Below are 27,050 nucleotides of genomic sequence, written 5' to 3' on the forward strand. Positions count from 1 at the left end.
GGAGAGTATGTGTTGATTTTAAGACTCTTAATGCAGCTACTAAGAGGGACTACTATCCTCTTTTGTTTCAGGATGAGATCTTGGATCAAGTGGCTGGTCATTAATTTTACAATGTGTGCAATGGATACTCTTGATATTTCCAAATCAGAATAGCGAAAGAAGATCAGAAGAAAACAATGTTCATTACCCCATGGGGATGCTTCTATTATGGAGTGATGCCTTTTGGCCTCATGAATGCATACACTAGCTTTTCAAGATGGGTTAGTTGGGTATTTGACTCTTTCATTGGGAAATCTTTGCGGGTGTTTATGGATGAATTTTGTGTGTACAGCTCAAGAGCATTACTCTCAAAAACTTGATGAAGTCTTTTGCAGACTTAATGAGGATGGCGGTCAACTAAACCCCGATAAATGTAAAATAGCAAGAACTAGAGTGATACTCTTGGGTCAAGAAGTGTATGTTAATGGTATTTCACCTGAGCCTAGTGAAATTGAGATTTTACTTCTTATGGATTCTCCAAAAACTATAAAAGAATTGATGAGCTATGTTCAAAAGTTGAGATATCTATCAAGGTCACTCCATATGCTGATTGAGTATGTATATCCTTTACAGAAAGCAACTCGAAGGGATCCTTTAGTTTGGACACAAGTTGAAGAGGATGCATTCTCGCAAATTAAAGAAAAGTTAAGCACTTTGCGAGTTCTTATGCCACCAAAATAGGATGAACCTTTATTCATTAGTATCAGTGTTGGGAAAAATGCAGTGGGTGCCATTTTCATGCAGAAGGAAAATGGGGATGTCTTATATGAGGCCTTTGTTTTATATAAGCAGATCCATTGGAGTGACTAAAAACGCTTCGATGGAAGATGAATTGTTGGTATGAGGGCTGGTATATGCAGTTAAAAGATGGAAATCATTATCTTGACTTATAAAGAACCTATTGAAAGTGTAGTTGTTATAAGATGGAAGCTGATTTCACATCCGCAAATTCATGAGGAGACGAAGGATAAAGATGCTACCTTGTTTTTTTATGGTAGTTATAGAAGAGTGTTGAAAAAGGAAGGACTGGGTTTTGTCATTATGGATGCTGAAAATCAAGAAGTCTTTTCTGGAAGTCAAGAAAGTAAAGAGATACAAAGTAACAATGAAGTTGAATATGAGAGTTTACATGTTGGCCTAAAACAGCATATTTAGCTAGGATACAAGAAGATAGTTGCAAAAGAAGATGCTATGTTGGTGGTCAGACAAGTTCAAAATGTTTGGAAAGCGAATAAAGATATTTTGAAGGACTGGATGTTTAAGATAAAAGGCCTCATGAGGCAGCTACAAAAAAATTGAAATTTGGCATATTGGTAGGGAGAACAATTGTAGAGCTCATGAATTGGTTGAAAATGCTCTTCCCCAGTATGTTTCTGCCATGAGGGTGGATAATCCTAGATATGAGGGTAGGGAGAGCCTTCACTTGATAGAAGAGTTTTTAAAAATTTGGGAGCTAAATTCATTGGCTAAAAAATACGAAAGGTATGCCATTATCAGAAAGTCCAAGGCATATGTGCTCATAAATGATCAGTTGTACATGAAGGGGATTGATAATGTACTAAGAAGGGTGTTGGATAGTTCTGAGATTCCTGCTTGTTTATCTTTCTGTCATGAGGAAACATATGGTGGTCATTTTGTTTTTGAGCATACCAAAAGGAAAATTCTATTAGCATTACTTACTTGGCCTAGTCTAAGTGCTGATGTTGCTCATTGGTGTAAAAGTTGTCATGCTTATCAATCCTGTGCAAAAAGGGTACTAATTCTAGAACCTGCTAAAGCCATTGTTGCCTATGGGCCATTTGAGAAGTGGGGTTTGGATTTTATTGGACCTTTCCCTGGTACAAAAACAGGAAAGTATTACATCACTACTACAGTTGATTATGCGACCAAATGGCCATAAGCTAAGGCTACAATGAATTGCAAGAAAGAGGATGTAACCCAGTTCCTCATGGAGGATATATGTTGCAGATTTGGAATACCACTAGAAATAGTGAGACAGATCAAGGTCCTAGTTTCAGAAATAAGCTATTGAGAGAATTAATAGGGAAACTAGACTTCCAACACAGATTTGCTACTCATTACCCTCAATGCAATGGATTAGTGGAAGAATTCAATGGAATGTTATAGAATATTCTCTTTAAGATGGTGGAAGATCATCCTAAAGATTGGGATGATTATCTACATCAAGGTTTGTGGGCTTATAGAACAATGCAGAAGACAAGTACAGGATTCACCCCTTTTCAGTTAGTATATGGTCAAGATGTGTTGTTAGCTATGAATGTCATGTCCCCTACGATGGATTTTGTAAGGAAGCATCAGTCAGATCAAATAGAATTGGGAATTGACAGAGGACTGAACTTGCATATCCTATAGTTGGATAGGCAACAAGGGAAAGAATTATTATGAAAAACATACTGTGAAGAGAAAGGAATGGTTTAATACACAGCTGAGAAAGAAGAATCTTGCAGAGGGAATGCTGGTTATGAGATATGATAGTACCTTGGACTCTACTTTTCAAACCAAGTTTCGAGCTAGATGGGCAGGACCTTTCCTCATCAAGCAAAAGTTTGAAAATGGCACTTACTTGCTACAAGATTTAGATGGGACTGTTCACAATAGTAGAATCAATGGGTTCCATCTAAAGAAATATATTTGCATAATCCTATAAATAAAGGGGATGTAGGTAAAGTATGTATTGTACATAAAGTAGGTTGCTTCCAGTTTAATGTTTGGGGAAAATTCATTTTCTGAAAATCTGGTGTTGATCATATGGTTATAAATGATGGATAGCATATTCAAAGTGTGCTTTGAAACCTATAAAGGTCTTTGACAAGTTTGGTGTTGATCGGAGCAAGAATGCAAAAGTTATGGTCTCTAGAAGGTCAATGTCTGAAGTAGACTGCATGTAGGAATTTAGGACTGCAAACTGTGCATAGCTGTTTCAGGGCAGTAGATCAAGGAATTAGACTTTGACTTGTTTTGAACAATTATAAATTGGAAAGAGAGCTACAACTTTCCTTTTTGAGGCTTGGAAATCCAAGATATGGTTAGAAAGTTGTTATGTGATATGCTCTATGAAGCAGATTTTCAGGAAAAGGAGTTTGTCTTTGTTAAACACTACATCAAGGAATTTGAGAAATCCCATATAGTTTGGGAAATCTCAACATATTTAATATTTGGCCAGATGGTCAAATCTTGTATTCTTATTTGAAAGTGGAGTCTACCCTAATTACTATATAGGTTTTCTTTCCAAGTCCCACTTTGAAGCATGGGTTAATATTTAGCCACATGGATAAATCTTTACCCCTTATTTGAAAGTGAGACTTGGGAGATTCCCAAATTCTCTAATATGGTGTTGTTAGATGTTTTCAAAGCTTTTAATAAAGGTTTGTTCACAGTTTGTGTTCCAAACCAAGGGGTGGCTAATAATGGTGGGTGAAAATGAGCGAACGGGCATATGATGCTTCATGAAGTCAAGTGGGGTAACACATGCAAATATCATTCTTTTGCCTTTCTAACACTTACCTGTAGTGGGAATCGAGTTGATAAATGGAAATCCCAAGTGGCATCATGCATGTTCAACATGTGGTTGAGATATTTCAGTTTTGAGACATGCGCTTCATGCAGGAAGAGAAGAAAATGTGTTCTCATTTCCGATTTTGAGTCCCCAAATGGAATTTTACGTGGCAAGGGGCATGTTTTCCATCTAACGATTAAGGGGAAGCAAGGGGCAACTTGAAAAATTAAGGGAAAAATAAAAAATGTGAGTAGGTTTTTTTTGAAAAAGAAGAGAAGAGAAGTGTTTGACACAAGACAATTAGTGGGAGAGAGAGAGAGAGAGAGAGGGAGGGAGGAGAAGAGTCTTGCAAGCTAAAGAAGGGAGAAATGTGAAGCTAAGAATAAGAAGAAGAATTTGTCAGAAGAAAGAGACCATGAAGCTGAATTTATCGAAGCTGAGGAGCAAGATGGCAGGGCTGATGAAGTCAATGGGCTGATGCAAGTTCTTAGTTCTTAGATGTTGGTAATAAGAGTCCTTTTTATCTTGTTTTCTTCTAATGCTGCATGGGGCAGAGAGTTTGCAGATCAGTTTTGGTGCATGGATATGAGTGAAAGACAACAGAGGGCTATTTTTCTTCATGATGAGAGTGATGTTTGTTAGTTGTTGAGTGAGGCTTCCTATTAGCAGAGCAGAGAAGAATGGATGTGAAGGGTCTCTACATCTGAAGTTGGATATGATGCACGAAATATGTATTATGAGCAAGTGTTGAATGCACGAGTTTGAGTTAGCGAAAATGTGAAAGGATTTGCAACCAAGAAAATAATAGATCAGAGTTTGTAAATTTTGAAGCTCCCACGATTCTTCATCAATGCAAGATTGCACTTTTGGAACAACAGAGTAGTTGTGTTTGCTGTATAGAGCATGCACAAATTTATGATTGCAGACTGTGCAGAACTGTTTTGAGGCAGTAGATCAAGGAGTTCTGAGTTTCTTTGAAGAATTATAGATTGGAAAGAGAGCTACAGCCTTCCTTTTTGAAGCTCGACAATCCGAGGTCTGGTTAGAAAGTTATGAACTGTTTTGTGTAATGCTCCATGAGGCAATTTCTATGCTCTATGAGGCAACAGGTGAATTTAGCAGCATCTATGTCACCAACTTGGTTTCCCATGAAAGTCATCATGATTATCCATTGCTATATCAGTACAAGCTTTGTTTCGATGCAATAATGGAATTTCTTCAATAGTGAAATGCTTGTAGTAGTTGAATGGGCCTGAAAATTCACCGTATAAAGCTTTGATCACTTGTGTATTTGGTTTGTATTTATGTATGCTCTGAGGAAAGAAGAATAGGGAGGTTATATAGCTGATTTGGCACTTCTTGAAGCAATCACGCTTTGTGGAGCAATTTGTTGCATGGGGTTTCCATCCCTTAAAAATAGGAGTTATGTGAATCTGAAAGCTCGTGTTGTCAGACTCTCTACCATGGTTGTTTCAGTTTTGGATTCTCTCTAAAAGTGGTAAAATCTGAGCTTGAAGGTTTGAACTGTTTAAGTGTTGAATTGAAGTCTCAGTGAGGAGTGAGTGATTAGGAATTTTGGATCGTGTGTTCAATGGTGTTGTTTCGTGGATTTTGTTGAGGTGAGATCCTTGGTCTTTATCCTATGGTGTTGTCTTGGGGGTTGTTAGAGGCCAACTACCCAATTCATCTACCAACATGAAGCCTATTGGCTATCCATTACCTTTTTATGTGAAGGTTTCATAGGTTTATTGTCCGCAGATAGATGAGCAAAGGGACGATATGGCCAAGTTCCCTTATGCATGAGTCATGGGATTAGCCATGGGTAGTTTGATGTATGCCATGATAGCCACTCAACCAGATATTGCCTTTGCAATTTGTGTTGTGGCACGCTATATGGCTATATCTGGCAAGAAACATTGGGATACTGTGTAGGGTATCATGAGATACCTTAAAGACTTTGATTATGTAGGACATGCAGATAGTAGGAAGTCCATGTGTGGCTATGTATTCACCTATGTTGGAGGTGTTGTCTCTTGGATGTCGTGGGTTCAGAAGCGTACGACTCTCTCTACCACTCAGGCCAAGTATGTTGTAGCCATTGAGGCTTGCAAGGAGGACATATGCTTGGGTCATTTGGTTCATGACCTTGGGATTGATACTATACCTACATTGCATTCGGATTCTATGAGTGCTATTCAGCTAGGTAAGAATTCGGTCTTCCATGCGAAGACAAAACACATTGAGGTGAGGTATCACTTCATACATGAGGTCATGGAGGACAATTCTGTTGACCTCGTCAAGATCTCCACTGACCAAAATCTTGTAAATCTGCTCCTCACGAAAAGGCTCACTACTGAGTGCCTTGCCTTCCTCTGGAGATTGATGGTGGGCATTGGATGAGATGACGTTTTTCTTCATCCTGTTGTACATGTATACATTGTACTATCTTTTCTTTTTCTTTTCACTCCTCACTAGGGCAGATTCACCTTTAAGTGGGAGGTTGTTGGGGGTAAAGGCACCTTTGCCTAGCCACCCGTGTATTACTACACTGAGATTACCCACCACTGCACACTGTAGGTGGTGGGCGCTCATCACCGTCACTTTATTCTTTATTATTTTAGTGAAAGTTTGAATAAAGGAAGGCCCAGTCACATATTGTGACTGTTGGAGTTCCCACACTATGAGTTTCTCTCTCTCTTGCTCTTGCTCTCTAGCCATAGCTCTCTCATGCAAGCTTTGATCCTTCTCACCTTTCATATACTATTATTGCACCACTAGTGAAAAACCATTGAAGAAGAGAAAGATTGCATGTAGCTTGCCCACTATTATGGGCAAAAGAGTTTATGTATCCAGTAGACCACCTTTTTCTATGGCTAACCCTATGGACGCACCTACTATTCCCATTGTTAGGGAAGATATATTAGATGAATTAGTTAAAGGCATATGGGATCTTTACTCGAAGGTCACTAAATTGGATGAGACAAAACAAGAGGAAAGGAAACGAGTAGCAACCCCTAAACTAGGGAAAAGATGTATATGGTGTGATAATTTATAGCATGATTGGAAGGATTGTGCTACTTGTTAGGAGGCCTTGGCATGACAGCTCATACCAAGGATAGTTTGTAGCATGAAAGGAAGGAATGTGCTAATTGTCACACGAGGCCTAGGTATGATAGCATTGTCAGGAAGGATAGTTTGTAGCATGAAAGGAAGGATTGTGCTACTTGTCACACGAGACCTTGGCATGATAGCATTGTCAAGAAGGATAGTTTGTAGCATGAAAGGAAGCATTGTGCTGCTTATCAGAAGGCCTTCGCACTTTGGACAAGGATTGTGCTGATTGTCCGAAATGCATATGCGGCTAGATATACTACTACTTTTGGTCTAAAATTGGATAGAATGCTTGGCCAATTCCAAAGGCTACAATATGTTCAAATGCTTTGCATGGAATTGAAATGAGAAAATCTACTAATAGTGGGGTGCCTCATGCAGGGAAAGACATTCATGACATGACTGGCTAGGAATCACTGGTAGATGAATATTGACTATATGCATATTTAGAAAAAGTGCAAAACACGGATGTAATTGTGAAACAAAAATGGAAGAAAGATAAAGATAATGTAGGGACGTCTAATAGAGTGAAAAAAAGAAGTGTGGACCAACCTAAAGCTGCAAATCAGCCACCATCTCTTGAGCATATTATTGAAGAGGTTGCGGGGCAAGAACAAAAACATAATAGCAAACAAGAGGGAAAAAAGAAGGGCAAGCAACTAGGATATAAGTTGCAATCTAATATTGAGATAGCCACGGATCTCAAGAAGGTTCTTGAAGAATAGATTTTAAATAGTCGAGTGGAATTCACCTTGGGACAGGTGCTTGGCATCCCTAAGCATGAATTTCATGATGAAATCATTGATATAATTAAGAAGAAGTGTCCATTTCTTGGAGATACCACTAGTAAAATGCTACAATTTGAAGAGAAAACTAGTTTGTTGGGAATTTGGGCTAAATATGAGCATGACATAAGTGTTGGTTTATCAATGGAGAACATTGATAAGTAGGAATTTCATGACAAAATCATTGACATAATTAAGAAGAAGTGTCCATTTCTAGGAGATACTACTAGTGCATTGCTGCAATTTGAAGAGAAAATTTTTTTTCTTGGGCATTTGGGCTAAATATGAGCATGACATAAGTGTTGGTTTATCAATGGAGAACATTGCTAATCAATAGGTTGTATGTGAAAAAGAGAAGAAAGTGGCTCAAAATGCATTGTCTTGTAGCAATATGCATGGTGGAGTAAGACAGATGCAACAATATGGGAAAGAGACTCCAAGATTTAATCCTTGAAGTTATTACACAAGAAAAAACTAGGCAAGGACTAACACTAAAACAATAGTAAAAATAGGAGATCCTAAAATTCATTGTGTTGATTTGCTTAATCACGAGTCCGAGATGAATGTCATTGAGCATGGATTGTATGAGAATGGTGCATGGCCTGTGGGGACATTGATCATGGTTGGTATATAAGGGCTACAAATAATTATTTGGGGGAGCTCTATGCTACGTATCCTAATATAAAAGTAATGATTTGTGATGTACAAGAAGAGTCACACTTCTTTGTGCAACATAGTTTTGCATATATAGTGATTTGGGTACAATCCTATATTACAGGAGTGCATATGGAAGCAAATGTACTTTTTTATCATGGTTCTGCTTATGTAAGAATTAGAAGCAAGGATGGGAGGAAAGCAGTCCGATTTCTTACCATTTGCATTAATCATCCTAGGAATCGTGATATGCTTCAAGAGTTTCCTTTGCCTCCAAATTTAAGGGAATTAAAGAACTAGACTTTCATCAAGCATTGCTATAATGTGGGGCTACAGTGGTGCTATTCAAAGGATGTACTTGCCTCTTGATGGAATGAAGCATGTATTTACTGCTAGTTATTCTCGATTTTTATGGCAAACATCTCATGTTGGTTTCAGCCTATGAAAGCTATGTGTAAGGTTGAACACATATCTATGAAATGGTTTGCTAAGAAATTGAGAACATTGGGATTGTTAGATGAAAATGAAGTCATTTCAGGCCTCTTTTATGGGCTGAATATTATTAACACTATGGCTGAAATTTTAGCAACCATACATGCAGAAAAGGAGGTTGAAAATAGAGTGTTGTGAGTATGTTCTTTAGACATGTATAATGTTATAGCACTCAATAGGAAGGATTACAATGGTTTGAAGCAGTTGTGGAGACAAAACATAAGGTAGTTGAAAAAAGGGTAAAACAAGTAGCTTTGCCGCTTCCACTAGACAGTGAGGGTTTGTATGAGAAAGTGTCAATGAGAAAGTGTCAAGGCAGCCAAGTTTATGAGATCCTAAAGATATAGGTCATCGATTTATAGTTGAAACATTATAAGAACTGAAAGTTGGTATATAAGGGTTTCTTTTGCTTGTTGAAAGAGATTGTTTTATGGAGATGTTGGCTAGGTATGGGGAAGCATTTGCATTTCATCTAGCTAAAATAGGTTATATGGATCCAAATGTTGTCTCTTCTATGTTAATATTTACTATGCCACATGTACCATGGAACTTGAGGTGGCCTATTCCAATGCCTAAAGCTTACTTGCCAAAGCTAATGGGTTTGCTAAATGAAAAGATATGCATGGATATCTTGGATCCCTCTTCAGCATCGTACTCAAACAGTTGGTTTACTGTACCCAAAAGGAATGGGGCTTTGAGATTTATTCAAGATATGAAGCCGGTGTCGTGCTGTTGTGCATCCGAGTCGTATATACCTCCATTTCTTTTATTGTGCATTTGTGTTATTTTCTGCGTGTGATTCATTGTGTGTGTGATGCATTTCGATAATCCGCATCCAATGTATATATTCCCTTAGTGCATGTGTATGATTTTGTATGGATGCATGATGTGTGTGTATTAGAAAAACATGAAAAACTGATGCCAAAGGACATTATCCAGCTGATAATTTTAATGATGAACTCGAAGAAAAGTGCAGGATACCGTGGAATCAAAGGAAGCTTTATTGAAGCTGACATTTAAGCTATGAAGACAAAGGAGTAAATTCAGGAATATCAAGTGTAATGGGAAAAGTTCAAGGAGTGCTGAACGGGTTCCCTTGTCGAGATGTAAACTCTTGGAATGCACTTATCGCTGGGGAAGTTCCCTTGGCTTGATGTTCCTTGGTATATTCTGGGGCAGTTTGCTGGTGGGATCCTTGGATGTGGCATAGGAACATCACTTTATGGAGTGAGTTTAAAGGTTGCTTTGGTAATACCAAATGCTGGGGGGATCCCTTGGCTTTCTGCACCGTCTCAAAGAGAGACAAGGGGAAAGAATAGCAAAAGATATTCTTAGATTTGTCCAAGAATATCAAGCTGTGGCGGCAAAAAAACTGATGGAGGAGGCTAAAAACTCGGGTGAGAATTCGAATAGGAAAGGGGGAAAGACTAATTCGGGAGTGGAGCCGCCTGTGAAACGGAGGGAGGGAGATTGAAAGAAAGGAGAGAGTCTTAGCTCGTTCTACCAGAGTTGGATTTGGGGAATTTCTAGTGGACCCTCTGTGCTGAATATTAAGGGATCTAGTGCTTCCGCATCCCCATCACGTCAAGAAAAGGTAATATGTTATGCCTCTCCCAACAGGAAAGGTTCAGACTCCATATCTGTGAGCCAAGCTTCTTCACAAGCAGGTGATTTGGATGAATTTAAAAGGAACTATGCATTTTATGGTTAACGTTGTTCAGCCTCAGTTTAATCTCCATTCAGAGGATGCAAGGGGAAGAGAGAAGTGGTCTGGATCGCCATGGCGGACCTGTAAAGAAGGATCTTCTTTATCTCTCTTGCACTGGTAACAAGGATTGAATTCACGCAGCCGTCAGTTGGAAAAATTGACCCTGTCTGTCACATCGAAAGACAATTATATGAAGCAACAAAATTCCCTTATCCATTTTTGACAGTGGAATTCGGAAGGCCTTCCTATTTGGAGCATGAGACACAATAACTCTCTCTGCGCCTTGCCCTGCTGACATTGGAATCGTCCCACTCTCAATTCAGACGTCAATTTGCTCTTTAACTCTGTATCTCTCCTGCGTTCTCTGGCTAGAGGCTCCTGCATCAGATCGAATGGTGCCTGCCAGCGAATCCATTTCCGCCCCCTTCTAGCTCAGCCAAGTCGTAGTTTATGAGCTCGAAGGAGAAGCCCACTCTTGGTAGCACACGGATCAAGACCCGAGACTTGGAACTTATTACCAAAGATATTGAGGCCTCAGATCTTGATTTTTCGAGATATGGTGAAACCTTCTTTGAGGTGGTGATCAATGGAGGTCGTAACCAACCAGGAATCACAAAACCAGAAGAAGGGGAACACCAACCTTACTCCATTTTGAATTGTGAGGCTTCAAAGCAGAAAATAATTTCACATGTGCTCTATATGCAGAATATCATTCGGCGACGACCTTTAATGATTAAGAGTCTTGAGAATGTCATGCAAAGGCAGCTCCAATCCATGGAACTTTATGGTCAAGATGACCGGAAGAAGCTTGCCATTTTTACTGCAACAACTTTTACTCAGAAGCTTTCAGGACTTCCTCCAGAAACAATTTTTTTTTCTGAAATACTGAAGGGACTATCTTCAGTCAGTTGTTGTAATGTCTCGAGTCGATTTGTCTGTTAGTGGACTCCTTGAAGGCGGCTGGCAGAAATACTGAATTTGATTTGGCTAAACATCAAGAATGGATACAAGTCCATCTGCATATTCGGAGGTGTTGGAAGCGCGAGTGAAGTTTGTCTCAGCTTAGTCATGATGAAGGTGATTAAAGGTGCACAGCCTGTTGTTACTCCTTTTCATGTACGAAAAAGATGATCACTACAATAAATGCTGAATTGAAGAACAGGGCAACTGCCATGAATGAATATGCTGAAGTGAAGAATGTTTTTCTTCCTACTACAACTGTCAACATACACCTGAATGGAAACAGTTTATGATAAACTTCAGTTTATTCTGAACATGAACTTCTTGTAACTCATTTGATAAAGAATATAATGTATTTTGACATCAACAATTCAAATTTTCTTCTTGGTAGTCTCTTCCATTGCTGCATCTAGAACCCCGTGTTCTGCAGCCCTTGCATGAACTCTACGATATTTCTGGTGAACCTGACGTGAAAGTGCTGCGTCATCAGCAAGATGGGAGACTCACAAGAAGAGATGACAAATGATAATGTCATGAAGAACCTGTTTCAGTCATTTACCATGTATATGCAGCAGCAAGCTCATGCAAAACGAGACAGTGATGCTATGGATGCCTTGAAAGCTGTCCAACAGGAGATGAAGCAGTTTAATGGCCAGCAAGTGTCAACTTACCTGCATTTGTATGAAGAAAAGATGAAGTTTTTTGGGGTTTCTCAAGATGTTTGGAGCCGCTACTTCTTGCGGATCGTGGTGCGTGCTCTTGAAGGTCGAATTGCAGAAATTCAAGAAGCACATGCAGGTTGGGCTGAATTTAAAAAGGCATTAAAAGATGAATATTTCCTGGAGGATACAAGTCTTATGAATCGCAGGAATTTTTTAGCATGGGTTTCTATGCCTAATAAGGGACTTTCTGTTACCGCTCTTCTGCGAGAGTTTGAAAGCCGTTATGATCAGTTGGATGGGACTGAACAGCAAGCTTTGGAGATGCAAAAAGTGGAGTTATTTTTACAAGCTGCAGATGCTGATTTACAGGAAAAGTTGGATGATCTTTTGGAAGATCAAGCTACTGATTCAGGTTTAAAGACTGAGTGGAGACATGTCATTGATGCTGTGAATGCTCTTGTTAAGAAGCAGCACAGGAGAGTAAGATTCCATCGTAATACAGGATCAGTTCCTGAAAAATCCTTGGAGACTTCTTCTTCTACCCCTGCTGCAACTTCTTTGCCTAAGCCTACTCCTCCTGTTGTGAATCCACCAGTTCCTGCTGCTCCAGTGCCCTTATCTGTAGATGATGTTATTAAAGGCTTGGCAGATTTGACGATTGAAGCAGTCAAAGCTGAAGTTGGTAAGTTAAAGGAGCAACTTATGTCAGTACCTGCTGTAGCACCTGCTCCAGCGACTGCTTTTCCAGCTGGTCAAAGAAAAGGGCGACGATGTATTTGGTGTGATAGTACAGAGCACCAACACTGCAGAGATTGTGATGCTTTTCAGGAAGCACGTAAGAAGAATGTAGTGTTCTGGGGACAAGATGGGAAGATATGGCTGACAGAGACTGGCGCTCCTCTTGACACGAACTTTGGTAAGGGAGGTATGAAGAAGCTTGTTGATGATATGGTTGCGCGATCAGCTTATGTGAGTGTTAGAGGAGATGCTTCAGCTTTTGGAGTCCAGCTTGAGCAGAAATCTAATGGAGACTCTGCTTTATGGTCTTCTGCCTTGGAGATAGCGAGAAGAGGGAAAGTTCAGGCATCTACTATGACTTGTGTGGGCTCTAGCATCCGAGGAGAAACAGGATGGGATTCTCCTATTGACAGGTATTCTATTTTTGCTTATATGGCTAAAACGAAGGGTTTAGATGCCATGGTTGAGGAAAAGAGAAGAAGAGATGAGGAGGGTCCCAGCACCTCCAAAAAGACTAGAGGGGGTGACTTTGTTTCACCACCTGTTACAGCTCCACCTATGTCAAGTTCTCCAGCTCAATCAGGTCCTGACCAACCAATGGGAGACAAGCAGAAAGAAAAGAGGCAACCAAGAAAAGAGCCAGGATTCAAGCTCTTATCAGATCTTGAAATGCAAACGGATATGAGTAAGATTTTTCATGAAAGAATTTTGAATAGTGAAGTCACTTTTACTGTTGGAGAGGCTCTTGGGATTGCTAGAAGAGAAATACAGGATCAGATGCAGGATCTTTTGCGGAGGAAACGACATGCGATGGAAGGACCTGCTTTGCAGGGATTGTGGCATGGAGCTCTTGGGGAAGAGCATGATGATGCAGTGATGGTTGAGAATGCTTCTGTTAATCCGCAATTGGAGAAAATAGTGCAGCCTATGCAGTATGAAGATGATGAGACCCCTATTCTCATTCCTCGCAGCCATTTTTCACGAAGTCATTGGGCTAGAGCAACCACTGAGACAGTGGTAAGGATTGGAGAGAAACAAATTCCCTTGGTCGCTTTAGTTGATCATGGTTCTGAGATTAATCTTATTGCTCGAGGTGTTTATGAGAGTGGCAAGTGGCCTATGGATGCAGAGCATGGCTGGCGCATGAGAGCCGCCAATAATACTTTTGGTGATATGTATGCTGCTTGTCCGAGCATCAAAATTTCTATTGGTAATGTTGAAGAGGATTATCATTGCTTTGTTCAGGATTCATGCTCTTATCCGATTATTCTTGGGCAGCCTTTCATTACAGAAGCAAGAATGGAAACAAAAGTGATGGATGACGGGTCAGCTTATGCGCGGATACGTAGTAAAGATGGTATGCGAGCTGTTCAGTTTATGATTGTTGGGGTAAATCATCCGAGAAACAGGGACTCCTTGCGTGAGGCACCACTACCTGCGAAGGAGTTGGATTTTCATTAGGTACCACTGTCTTGCGAGACGCCAGTGGTATAGAGCGGAGAAAAGAGGAGATCTCGCCTCCTGGCAGCCAGTCTTTCTCCAATAATTTTGTTGGTTTTTCTTCAGATAGTTCAGTGAGTTATCAGAAAATTTCAGATTTGCCTAGAGCTGCAAGGCAGTACATTGGTCATAAGGAGAAAGAGTTGAAGAATGCAAGTATTTTGCAAGCAGAAGAGCATGTGGATTGCTCTTAGCCGAAGTCGATGTCGCTTATCAAATCTTCTTTTGATCTTTAGTCTTGCTGTCTTTAGCTTCTCAATAGCTGCTTGAACATCTTCAGGCCTTCTTTCTTGCTTCCATATACACAAAGTCAGCAACTCTTCTCTACTGATGCCTTCCTCCCAAGGTAGAAGACTCCATGTAAGAATAGATTCTTCAATTGGCATAATTGGTTGTTGTCCATGCATAAGTTCAGTTGGCATATAGCCAGTCTCACTGAACTGTGAGTAATCCGATCAGCCCATAATGCAAAAGGTAGCATTTTAGGCCATTCTTTGATCTTTCCTCTACAAGACTTTGCTAGAGCTTTGAGAATAGGTTGATGACCTCTCTCACTCTTTCCATTGCCTTCAGGGTTGTAGGATGAAGTTAAAGCCAACTTAATACCCAATTGAGCAAAGAAGTTGCGTGCCTCATCAACATCCAACTCTCCTCTTCAAAACACTTCTTCAAGCAAAAAACAACAAACAGCTTGAGTGGATTTGGTTGTTAAGGCTTTGCCTTCAACTTGATTGGTTAGATCCTCTCTTGCAAGCAGTAAATACCACATATTCCATATTCCTGTAGGCATGGTTACAAGATCAATAACCCATCTATAATGTATAGACAAAGAATAAGTTTGTTGTAACCCATCTCGATGCTTGACCATAGAATACATTTGATACACATAACAGGTTTCAACAAAATGTGCAATGTCACGATACATGTTTTGCCACCAATATTTTTCTTTGAATTTACTAAAGGTTCCCCATATGCCTCTATGGCCAGCCCATAGGCTTTCATGAAATTCCTTCATTACCTGTTGTTGCAATCTTTTATTACCTAAAACTCGGACAAGCGCTTTTTTTTTCTTCTTTGCGTGCTTCCATAGATGTCCTTCTTTAAGAAAAAAGCCATAAGCTTTCCTCTTGATATGCTTGAACTCCTCATCACTCCAAGTATCCTTCTTCTTCATTGTGCTCAAATATTGACCAATCTTTAGACAATTTTCTTCATAATCTTCTTCAAGGAAATGAACTAGAACTTGAGCAATGCAATGAGCATGCTGGCTTCCAGTTGGCCATCTTGTTGTTTTCAACTTTGGACTAGTATATGCAGTAACTGAAAAGGTATTTTCAGTAGCCATGGAATGAAATTCAGTAAGTATAGATTCTTCAGCTTCATCTTCTTCCATCAGCTCTTCTTCGTTGTCATATCTTTCACATGATAGCATGTCAGCAACTAGATTTTCCTTTCTTGCAATATGCTTAAATTCGGGGTTGAGAGATTTAATATATGCAATCCATCTTAGCATAGCAATGTCGGGTGTAGAGCAATTGGCAATCATGCCCAAGAGTGGAAGACAATCCATTTCTACTACTACGGAAGCACCTATAAAGTATTCGCAATCACACTTTAAGGCTGTTACAACTCCCCACAATTCCCTTTTTACTTGTGCATACCTTCTTTGACGTTCATTGAGAACTTTTGCTCCAAAACAAATTGCATATATGTTACCTTCAAGATCCTCTTGGCCAACAGCCCATCCTATCCCAATGGGACTTGTATCCATAGTAAGGATGATGGGTTGACCATTTGAATAATCAGCCCTTTTGAGAGTGGGGGCCGAAATTAACAACTTCTTTAATTTACACATAGTGAGAGTATGCTCATTACCATAAGAGAATATTTAGCCTTTTCTTAATAATTGATAAAGATTTTCGGCTACATGAGAAAAATGTGGTATCCATATGAGATAGAATACACATGCGCCAAGAAATCTTCTCACCTCTGAAACATTTGTGCATATGTTGATGGCATCTATCTTGATTGGAGAAGGTTTACATCCTTAGGGGCCACATAGATGACTGACTACTAGGATTTCTTCTACTCCAAAAATCGACTTAGCTCCAAAAAGGGTAAGATGTACCTCTTCTAGCCTTGTCAAAATCCTATCACAATCATGAATATGGTTAACTACAAATGTCATGCAACCATCTTCGTCAAGCTCCTCATTCTTTTCATTGACTTCATATCCCTTGATAGGTACATCATCAAGAAATGGAAGAGTAAGTTGTGGAATAAAGTCCCTTAAGACTTTGTGCATGGCATTCATCATATGGGCTACAGAGTTTATTGCACCTTGTGGTAGAGTGCACATACGGAATGTCTCGGCTTTCTAATGAAAACTGAAATTGGTCATATCCTGAATATAGGTCGCCCATAGAATAAATTGCTCTACCTGCAAAAGCTTCAGCAAACTCATCAACAATTAGACCCGAACCAACATTTCGGATTGTGACACGATTAACAGGCTATAGATCTTGAATGAATCGTAAAGATCCATTTTTCTTGGGCACAATAAACCATCGGTTTCAGTAGGGCGTTGAAGAAGGTTCTAAAATCTTCATTCTGCTCTTTTCATTTAGAAGTTCTAGTAATTTGGGAAAATGTGCTCTTGGAATAGGAATAGGCTTGAGGTTCCAAGGCACATGTGGGACCATAAAAATGACCATAGGAGCCACAATATTTGGATCCACACAGCCTATTTCACTTGGTTGAAGTACAAAATATTTTCTATGTTTCATTAGCATTTGCATAAAAGAGTGTTTTTTAGCCAGCAAAAGGAAAGAATTTTCACCTATTTTGAGCTCTTTTATACTTTTAGATGTGAACTTGTGACCATTGTTGGAAGGATCAGGAAGACTTGACTGATTTGCTGCCCTATCAGTCAGTCCTTCACTTTCAGGAAGGCAGTGGGACTGCCACACGTTTGACTTTCTTATCCACCCTCTTGTATTTTGTCTCCACTTGTGCTTCAACCTTGTTGAGTAAACCAATGTCTTCCTGCTCAACAAATTCTTGAATTGTTTGATAAAAATCCAATGCACATACTTCTATGGACTAATTTTTTGCATGAGAAGCTGCACATATTTCAGCCAATGTGTTAGCAGTAATCAGTCCAAATAAAATGCCCGAAATATCTTCATTTTTAGCCATCATGTCATAAGTTTTCAGCTCCCTTTTTACATGACATAAATATTTTCTTTCAGCCTTAGTCATGGCCGGAAGAGACTTATAACAGCCCATACTATTGGCTGTACATACATACAAATTTGCTAGAGACACAGTTTTTGTAGCATAAGGAGGTTCAATCTTTTTACATGACGCACTACCATAGCCTCCTTTTATAGTAGTGCAGCCCGAAAACCCTTGAATTCTCGGGCATTAGGAGGCACAGGATAATCATGCACTCGATCTCTGTTTTGATGATGGTTAAAACACACAATAAGAAATTGGACAGCTCATTCATTATCCTTGCTTTGAATTCGAGCATAGGAAGAACCATCATCAACGGCTTTTGTTTCCAAGCGAGCTTCAAAAATGTAAGATTGCCCAAGAATGACAGGGTAACTACAAGAGTCTTGAACAAAAAAGTGAAAATTGTATTTTATGTCTCCAATGGTTTCCTGCACATTAGGACATGCAGCATATAACTCTCCAAAAGAGTTGATTGTAGCTCTCATTCGCTATCGTGACTTTCATACAGACTCCTTGCCATGACGTTTATCTTCGAGCGATGGTCTAAGAGTGCAATACATGGTGTTTCCTTTTCTCCAATTTTGATGATTGTCTCTGTTGATGCTCTTGCCCAATGCGTACGGGAGTAGTGACTACTTCAAGGAATGAACCGAGCCTCTTCTCCTCATGCATGTGCTGTAGACGGCCTTCTTTTTGAGAGGTGGGCTGCCCAACTAGTTTGGACCAGCCGACCATTACATTTTTAGCTTTCACTTCTTTAATTTTTACATTCATGTTTTCTTTATCTTCAGCTTCAATTGCTGCAGTTAAAGTCTTTAACTGCTTCAAGATGAATTCCTTGTGAAGTCAGCTTCTCTTCATCCTGCACAAAAACTCGAAGAACTTGGAAAAAAGCATGCACTTTTTTTTCAGCTTCATCACCAACATATTGTCTTATCCTTTTGATTACATTAATAATTACATCATGGAATTCATGTTTGGCAATTCTAAGAATTTTGTCTAAGGTGAATTCAATTTTTCTTCCTAGAATTCATTCTTCTAGGACTCGTTTGAGATCGGTTTGCAGATTCTATGTCAAACTGCAATTTGTTGCCTAGCTGCTTGCCTTTCTTCTTTTCTTTGGTCTTCTTTGTTGGTGGTGCATCTTCCATCTCTTGATCTGGGGTTATATTTTTAGCAAGCTTTGGTTGTTCATGCATTCTTCTAGTTACCCGTTTTGGAGGGCCAAAAGAGGAAGGCCCTGGTTCATCTTCTCTTTTCTTCAATCAAGACTTCTTTATGATTGACGTCAGCCAAATGTGCAAAGGCAGAAAAAAAATCTACCGGTTCTTTCCAACCAGTTATTCCTCGAATGCACTAATTGCCATTAGCCAAATCTTCTTTGGCTGCTTTACTATGTTCCATTTGATCTAGTGCATGCATCCATACTTTAGATTGCACATTAGCTTTACATGCTTTCAAACTTGATTTAGTTGGCTCAATTTGCAGCCCATAGGTAGCTGCATCAATTGCTGCATAGGCATTCTTTACAGCTTAATTTTCTAATCTTTTCTTCATTCCACCATTGGTAAAATTTGGCTCCAGTGGAAGACTAGTTTCAGCTACATGAATTTTTTCGTCTTTCCAAAAGACGAGCCTCTGCGCTTCAGCCTCATGGAAGGTAGAACACTCCCTCTTGTCATGTTATTGGTTGTCGCACCAAATACAGCGCCTCTTAAAGCCTTCTCTCATGGATCTTTGAGTTGATGATCGTCCTCGTTCTTCAACTTTGACATCCAACTTCTCTACTTTTGAACTAATTTATGTAAGATTCAAAGGAAGGTCACGCATGCTTTTAATAAGTTCATCCATGACATCATTTTTAGAAGGAACAGAAGAAGAAAGTGTTGGTTGATTAGTCAAAGGAATAGGGGATTTTGAAGGTGGAACAAGCTCCATCAATGGAGTTGTTGAAGTTGAAGTAGAGCCCTGCAGTCTTGACTCATGATTCGGAGGTAGCATCTTCTAGGCGATCAACAAGCTTTTCTTGTAGAATGGGATCTACAACCTTAAGGAATAATTCAATCTTCTGACCATCCATACAGTGTTGGTCTTCAGCATCAAGTTGTCCAAATTTACTTTCAAATTCACGTTATAGAGCTATTGCAGCTAAACCTTTGTTGGGTTTTTCAACGCATTCAGTGAAACTTTTCTTCATCATAAGGCCAGAGTCTTCTAAGAAGAATTCTTCGCATAGGGCTTTCTTTGAATGCAGCCCAATCCGCATCTTGTTGGAAAAGACCATGGATTCTTTCTTGAAGACCATGCTTGGCTACTTTGGCAAAATAACGGCTCCATGCATGTTGCGGTGCACCAAAGAAGAGCATTTTCTCAACATACAAACGAATGAAAACAGAGACATTTTGACCATTAAATTGTTTGTATTCATGCCCAACTTCTTCTAGGGCCTTGATAGCTCTGGAATCAATCTTCTCTTTTTCTTGCCTTTGATGTTATTGTTGTTGTAACATTTGGATTTGTTGTTGTTGAGTCTATTGCAGTACGCACACCAATTGTTGTAGAGTATCTCTTGAAGAATCCCTCATCTTGGAGTTCTCTTACACCAACCTTCACGTCGGGTTCACCAATGTCACAGTGCGTAGGGTTGAAGGTTACCAGAGGGGTTTGGCAAGAGAAGAATGTATGGGGTTGAAGATCTTAGACTCCAAAGATGATAGAGATAAGAGAAGGGTTGAAGGTTTCGAGCCAAGTTCTTGAAGATAAGTGACAGCACAGTGAAGGTAGATTCAAGGAGAGGAGTAGACAGAAGAGAAGGGGTTCAAAGAGATTAAAGATGTAGAAGAATGCTTCCAAAAAGAATTAGAAAATATAGAAGAATACTAACAGAGACGAATCCTGTCAGTTTCTTTCAGCATTATGAGAAAATATAACGCTAATAGACAAAAACGTGTACAAAATAATACCTTCTTCTATGCTGCTCAGATCGCCAATCTGATCCTTCTAATGGCTCTGAAAGGGGGGTTAAATACCAGGACACCTGACCAAAATCCTGCCAGATCACTCCTTCTTCATCTCCCACTTTCGAAGTGCTATTCACTACTTGAAAACAGTGATCACGTGTCACGCGATTTTGCTAGTCTCTCTTTTTACATAAAATCCTCTCAAATTATCTGAAAGCTACATGATTTCTTTTACATGTCATCCTAATCTAGAAGTTGTCTATAGTTTTGTAGATTTTTTTACACTAGAATATTAAAAATTGACTAAAATCTAATATTTTTGAACCATGGACACTAACACTAATGTCTAAAATTGCATTGGCTCTCTAAATCTAATAGGAAGCCACACTCTAGATTTTTTGACACGGTGTGCACATAGCGGTACGACAACGCTTGTGTTGTATGTTAAAGATAGTGTATCTTGAGGCCAATCCTTGAGGTGTAGGAGAGTTGTTAGAGCCACAATAATTTGTTGGGGGGATATCTTTGTGTATGTGAATCGAGGTGTTGATCACTTATATATTTGGATGCTCCCTCTATTGGATTTGGGATGGGAAAGTTGTTGGATTGTAAATCGATAGAAGCTCAATATTTATTTAGAGTAGTGTATAATCTCCATGCAAAATGAATCTTCAAAAGACACAAACCCACATGAAGCTCTGTGCTAATGGGAGAACAAGGCATTTGGAATTCGAAGAGAGAGAGCTAGTCCTTTGAAAAGTTCTTAAGTTCTCTTACTCCACCCTTAAAGAAGGCAATAATAACAAGCTTGCCCACCATTTCTATGGCCCCTACCGAATCCTCAAGAAAGTTGGTGACTTGGCCTACCAATTAGAGCTTCCCTGTACCACCAAGATTCACAATGTGTTTCATATAAGCTAGCTAAAGCTCTTTATTGGCACCTCAGTGGACTATGTGGAATAGCTTCCCCCCATAGACGAAGAAGGTATCATTCAGTACATCCCCTAAGGCAATTATTAGGAAATGAGATAAAAACTTAAGATCTTGATCCATCAAATAATACTCATCAAATGGCAAGGCCTACCCCTCGAAGAAGCCTCTTGGTGCCTAGCCACTATTGTCAATAAATTTCGTGACCTTGAAGATACCCAACGATTGAAGACTAGCAAGTTATGTCCCCTTTTTTGCAACACCCTGCCTATAGGTTGTACATTGTTTTAGAATAATTTTGTACTTACCCAAATTACAGCCATGCTCTTTTTACAATCACTAGAGGCATGTGTCACAAGCTCCTTTTTTATATGTGGCATGCCCCATTTGGAGTATCCTATTAAAAGTTATGGCAAATTACCTCTCAAGAGAGGCATGTAGTGGAAAACATGTTTTCCATATTCTTTTACCCCCTCGTTTTCAATATAACGTGGATCAAGTAGTACTCTGCATCCCACTCCTTAGCCCTTCTAGTTATACTTTGTTTTTTAGGGCGAAAACTTTCAGGGTGGGGATGTAACATAACACACGGGATACATGAGAATTAGGGATTAGATACCCAGTCACATCGACCAGGGTATATAACGTGTAAGATACCAAATTTTGGGAATCCATATATTATCAAAAACATACTCTTCACCTTCATCTATAGCTTCCATGGATTCCTCCTTCTTTCTCCCCTCTTTCCTATATTTCTCTCTCCTATTTTAGCCTTTCTTCCTCTTCTTCCTTCTCCCTTTCTCTCTCCTCAGCTCATTCTCCTCTTTCTAGTCAATTTCATTCATTACTCTCATCAAGAGTAAAGAACTCTCAACACCATCACAAATAGCTATCATCTTTAGTGAAGAGAGTACAACATAACATTGCAGACTAATAAGGAAACCATTACCAAGGACAAGGTACACCCTAACCCAATCTAGTAGCTGGCTATAATTAATGAGAGGCTCAAGGGAATTCACAACACTATGGCCTGTCTATGTTGTTTGCCTTATGATTTGGATAGTCCACATATATGTATGTGATTCCACATTCATGGCAATGCTCATCCACATCACTTCCCTTAAATTGCTATTGTTTCTATTAACACCTTAAGGAAGTGTGCCTTGGTTATGTACAGTTCTAAGGGATTTTTGTTTGTAGGCACGCCTCATCTCAAACCTCATTCCAACATCCTAATGACTATAGGATGGCAGTCCATGAGGATCAAATGTCCTTCGTTCTCATAACAAACAAAAGGATTTGTGTATTTCTCATTGTCCACTAGTTCCTTAATGAGATGGGTAGGGCCTTTTCTTGGCAGGTGCATGGTAATTGGAAAGGGGATCTAGGGATCTCGAAGGGTTAAACCTAGCTATTAGATGGCCGTTTTTTAGGCTAATAATGCAAATTATGGGGTAGGTAGGGACTATCTAGCATAATTTGGAACACGATTAAATTGTTAGTAAAAGACATTAGGGCCACGGAACCTACATAGGGCTCTCCAATATGGAAGTTTGTGATGAATTTCCCACATTTAGTGAATGATTGAGGTGATTAGGACATTCGAAGGAAGTTAGTCCCCATTATAATGAATGTATTGCATATTTTGATGGTATGGCCTACAAATTTTGAGTTATTCTTTCATCTTAAGTAGTTCTTGTTGCTACTTTCAAAATTTGGCTATTAGGTTATGGGTTTCCTTGGTTTTTGTGCAGCTTTGTCTTGTAGGTGTATCATGACAAGATCCATGTGGACATTTGTCCCTACTACATTCGCAATGAAGGTCATCCACATGGATAGCCTCACTCAAAATATTATTAATATTTAAGCAATCAAGTTTAGTATTCCCATCCAAGGTTTTATAGTTCCTTTCATTGCACATGACCTTGATAAAGGCTTTTATGATGATTTCCTTTGTGGTAGATTTTATTGTGGTAGGGGTCCATTTGGATAGATGCGGAAAATTGAGACATGAAATCTCATACTTTTTTTCTATGATTGCTCAATGTTCATGAAACCAATAGTGAGGTTATCCCCATGGCTAGATTCAACAAAACATTTGATTAAATGTCCTTAAGTAGTATGAAAGAGGACTTCTCATAGTAGTTGGACCCTGAAACTAGATTCACCCCTTTTCACCTAAGCAAAGTCCAAAATTCTACACTTGGCATTACCAAGAAGATTGTTTGCCTCATAAACTTGCTCAAACCATTTGATAAAGTTGTAAGAGTCTTCATAGGGATGGTACATCTCTAGTTGTTTTGCAATAAAGGCAATTTTGTCTAGTCTCTAGTGCCTAGATTGTTTTCCATTCCACTTCAAATGGTTTGTGCAATGTGGATCCCTACTTACATCATATCAAAGTTTTCAAATATACATCTCTATACAAGATCAAAGAGGGAATCCTATGATGAGTCTATTGCTCCTACATTTAGTAACCCTTTTTTAACAGATACTCTTCAATTTTTCTTGCATGGTCACAACTTTATGTCCAATGTCATTTTTGAGATACAACTATCAATTGAGGGTGTTTATTCCCTAGCCTTGCAACTTTCAAATTTTGGTTTTCATGGCCTCAAGGGTCATGGTTGAGACCTTGAATTTCACATCTTGTTAGAAGATATCAACTAAGGCTTGAAAGCCATAGAAGGTGTGTATTGATTCCTCATCTCTCTCCATCATACTTGATGTTATTCTTGTTATGTTCCTACCTAAAAATTTCATGGCAGCACACTTTAGTGGTCCATCGTGGAACTATCCTAGATGGCTTTGACTGGCACTCGCAAGAATGCACAAGGTCTATCATCTAGGTTTCCTAGAGTCCACCTCGTAACAGAAGGTACCAGTTGTCCCCACAAGGATCAACCTGCAAGCTTGGGTCCTAATTTTACAATTGAGGTTTGAATGTATCAGCTAGCTCCATCAGAGGCGTCCCACAAGGGATTCTCATCCAACTGGAGTGATCGTAGTTACCCTTGGTTCATGGAGTGCAATACTTTTTTCCAGCAATTGGTTAGGATTCAACCTTAACGCAGTTCTGGCAGCACAGTCATTGCACCTTTCTCCTAAGATAATTACTGATCAAGGTTTTAAGACCTGGCCCTAGGTAATTCAATGCTAAAGTCTACCTAATTTTTCCTAATTAATATTTCATTCAATCTCTTAAGAGATGCTCCCAACTTATCGGGACCACCCATCCATAGGACGGATCCGTCAGAGATCTCGCCCACCCACTTTCCACAAATGGTTTTCTTTAGTTTTCTAATTATCTATCACATTAAATTATGACATATGAAAGTAGTAATTAACCCATTATCATAGGGTTCTTCGCATAATTTTATGGCAAAACACAAAGATAGAGAAAACAGTCTTTTGGTAAAACATTTTTCGCAAAGTTATTTGCAATGTTTTTCCCCTTCTGCCTACACGTAAGACAAGCCTTGGTTCATCGGAAAATCCCTTATGTCTACAGAAAAGAAAACAAACCCTCCGAGGTTTTTGTCCCTTCACTAGTATGGGGACTTCAAGATCCCATCTTGATTTATGTGAGGGTCAAGCACTTCCTAGGAGCGATCGAGAGATTTACGGCCAGAGCCCCCCCTAGCACTCCCGCCTCCTCCTGCCTAACAGATTCCTCACCTAGCGACTTCTTGCTGTCGGGGACAGTCCAAAGCTCCTCACAGCAGTACAAAACAATCCCCCTTGGAGTAGGGTTCCACGTCTAGCCATGGGGGAGACATAGCATAATCTTTCCTCTTATTATCGTGATTATATATTTACAATCAGATCTAGTTGCTGCAAGCACAATCAAACTTTCCCATGCAATCATCAATGCATGCACAAATAAAAAAATAAACACTTTCTACTTTGCAACTCTCTTTTCGAGATCCGCAAGATATTTTGCGAATTTGAAGTCTATTTTATCCTTATGAAAATTTTGGTATCTCCTCCTAAAAGAAAATATGGGCATTAATACCTATGGCAGGCAATTCATGCGCTATCCTACCCTAACCTACAATTGGCAGAATTTCAAATGCTTTTCCAAGTCTGTTTAGAGTTTAGAATTTGTATCGACAAATTCTTGTCAATGTTCAACAAGTCCTACAACGGACTTCCAATATTTATTTAATTTCCTAATACTCATAGTTTTAGGGTTGTCGAGTATTTCATTGTTATTTTTGCTTCAATATTCTCGATATTTAAGGTAAGGTTCTCTCGTTGACTCATACGTGGGTCAACTCATGATATTGATGCTCTCGCTAATATAATCATTAATATTAACATTGAGTACATTTTCAATAAGAAAATAATATTTATTTTATTCTACTCTTATTCTATGGTTTAATCGATGATGTGTAACCATCTGTCAAACTTTCAACATTATCTAGAAATATCAATTTGCATTTAGTTATGTCCTAAGTGCAATGCTGTTTTTTTTTTAACTTTATTACAAGCAATGCAAAAATCATAAGTAAAATTTTTCTTTCATTTTTCAGACATCGAATTATATTTCCACACACCTAATTTATGCACACATGCTTGTTCTTGTGTGTTCTTTGTATATTGATTAAGGCTTTTGTGATTTGTCTTGCGGCTACGAAATCAATGTGATCTTTGATGCATTAAATGAAATCGGGAATAGTAAATCAAATATAATGAGAGAAATTTTATGATCAAGCCATCGTAATATTATTTACGAGGCATCTTTGCTTCTTCTTGCTTGGCAACATTGAGGCATCTTCTCGTGTTGGATTGCAGAATTGATTTAATGCAAGACTTGATATTGAAAAAATTACATGCAATCACTAATGTGATAACTCAACGAGTAATTTTTAAAACATTTCAATCCCAAATTTGTTTCTTGATATGAAGTGTTATGGCCTGAATATTACAATTCAGGTGGTTTCTATTGCCTCCAGTTGAGCTAATTGGGTAGCTTGGTTGATAAGGGGTACTTTCAATACCTACGGATCTTCAAGGACTAAGATCTTGACTTGATGTGGGATTCAGAAGGTCATGCCTACTCCACAAGCACATGCACGTACATTGCAAACTTAAGTCCTGGGTATTCCTATTATTTTGTTGTTGTGGTCTTTATCTTTTGTCCTTGGTTTTCTAAAGTCACCTTTCCTTATCCTTCTGCTTTTATGACCATTGAATATTTTTCAAGCAAGGCTTTATTGACTAAATTGGCTTGTGCTAGTGCACTGTGTGCAAACAAGCTTACTCTTTGTCCTCAATAACATGCGTTAAAACTCTTATTATGCAACACTTCAACTTTTGAATGGAATACGTTTTTCTTAAGCATGCATGTATACATTGTCATGGGATTTTATGCTTACAGTGTGAAAAATGGAGATGATGTGGATCATGTAGGTCTGCATGCTCAGTCTATAGGAGCTTCAAGACAGGTCATAGGATGGAATGCAGGGACTCTTTAAGTTCATTTTTGTTTGGAATTCACTAAGTTCAGCTAGTCATCTAGATTTGAGCACAGGACATGGAGTAAGAACTTTAAGTGACTTGGAAAATTGAAGAATAATTTGTATGAAAACTTGGAGTTGTGTGGGAGAGAAGAGGGACTTCATCAGGATTTGTGATGAAAATTGAGGGCGTGGGCTAAGAGAGAGTGTTGGAACACACGACCAGTCTCCAAGGTATGTATAACTGGGGGTTCCACTCAAAAATGGGACTCTTATAGGAGGAGAAGGTAAG

The sequence above is a fragment of the Lygodium microphyllum genome, chromosome 6, assembly GCF_053477565.2.
Source record: "Lygodium microphyllum isolate KBCC chromosome 6, Lygodium_microphyllum_v1.1.10, whole genome shotgun sequence".
Taxonomy (NCBI): Eukaryota; Viridiplantae; Streptophyta; class Polypodiopsida; order Schizaeales; family Lygodiaceae; genus Lygodium; species Lygodium microphyllum.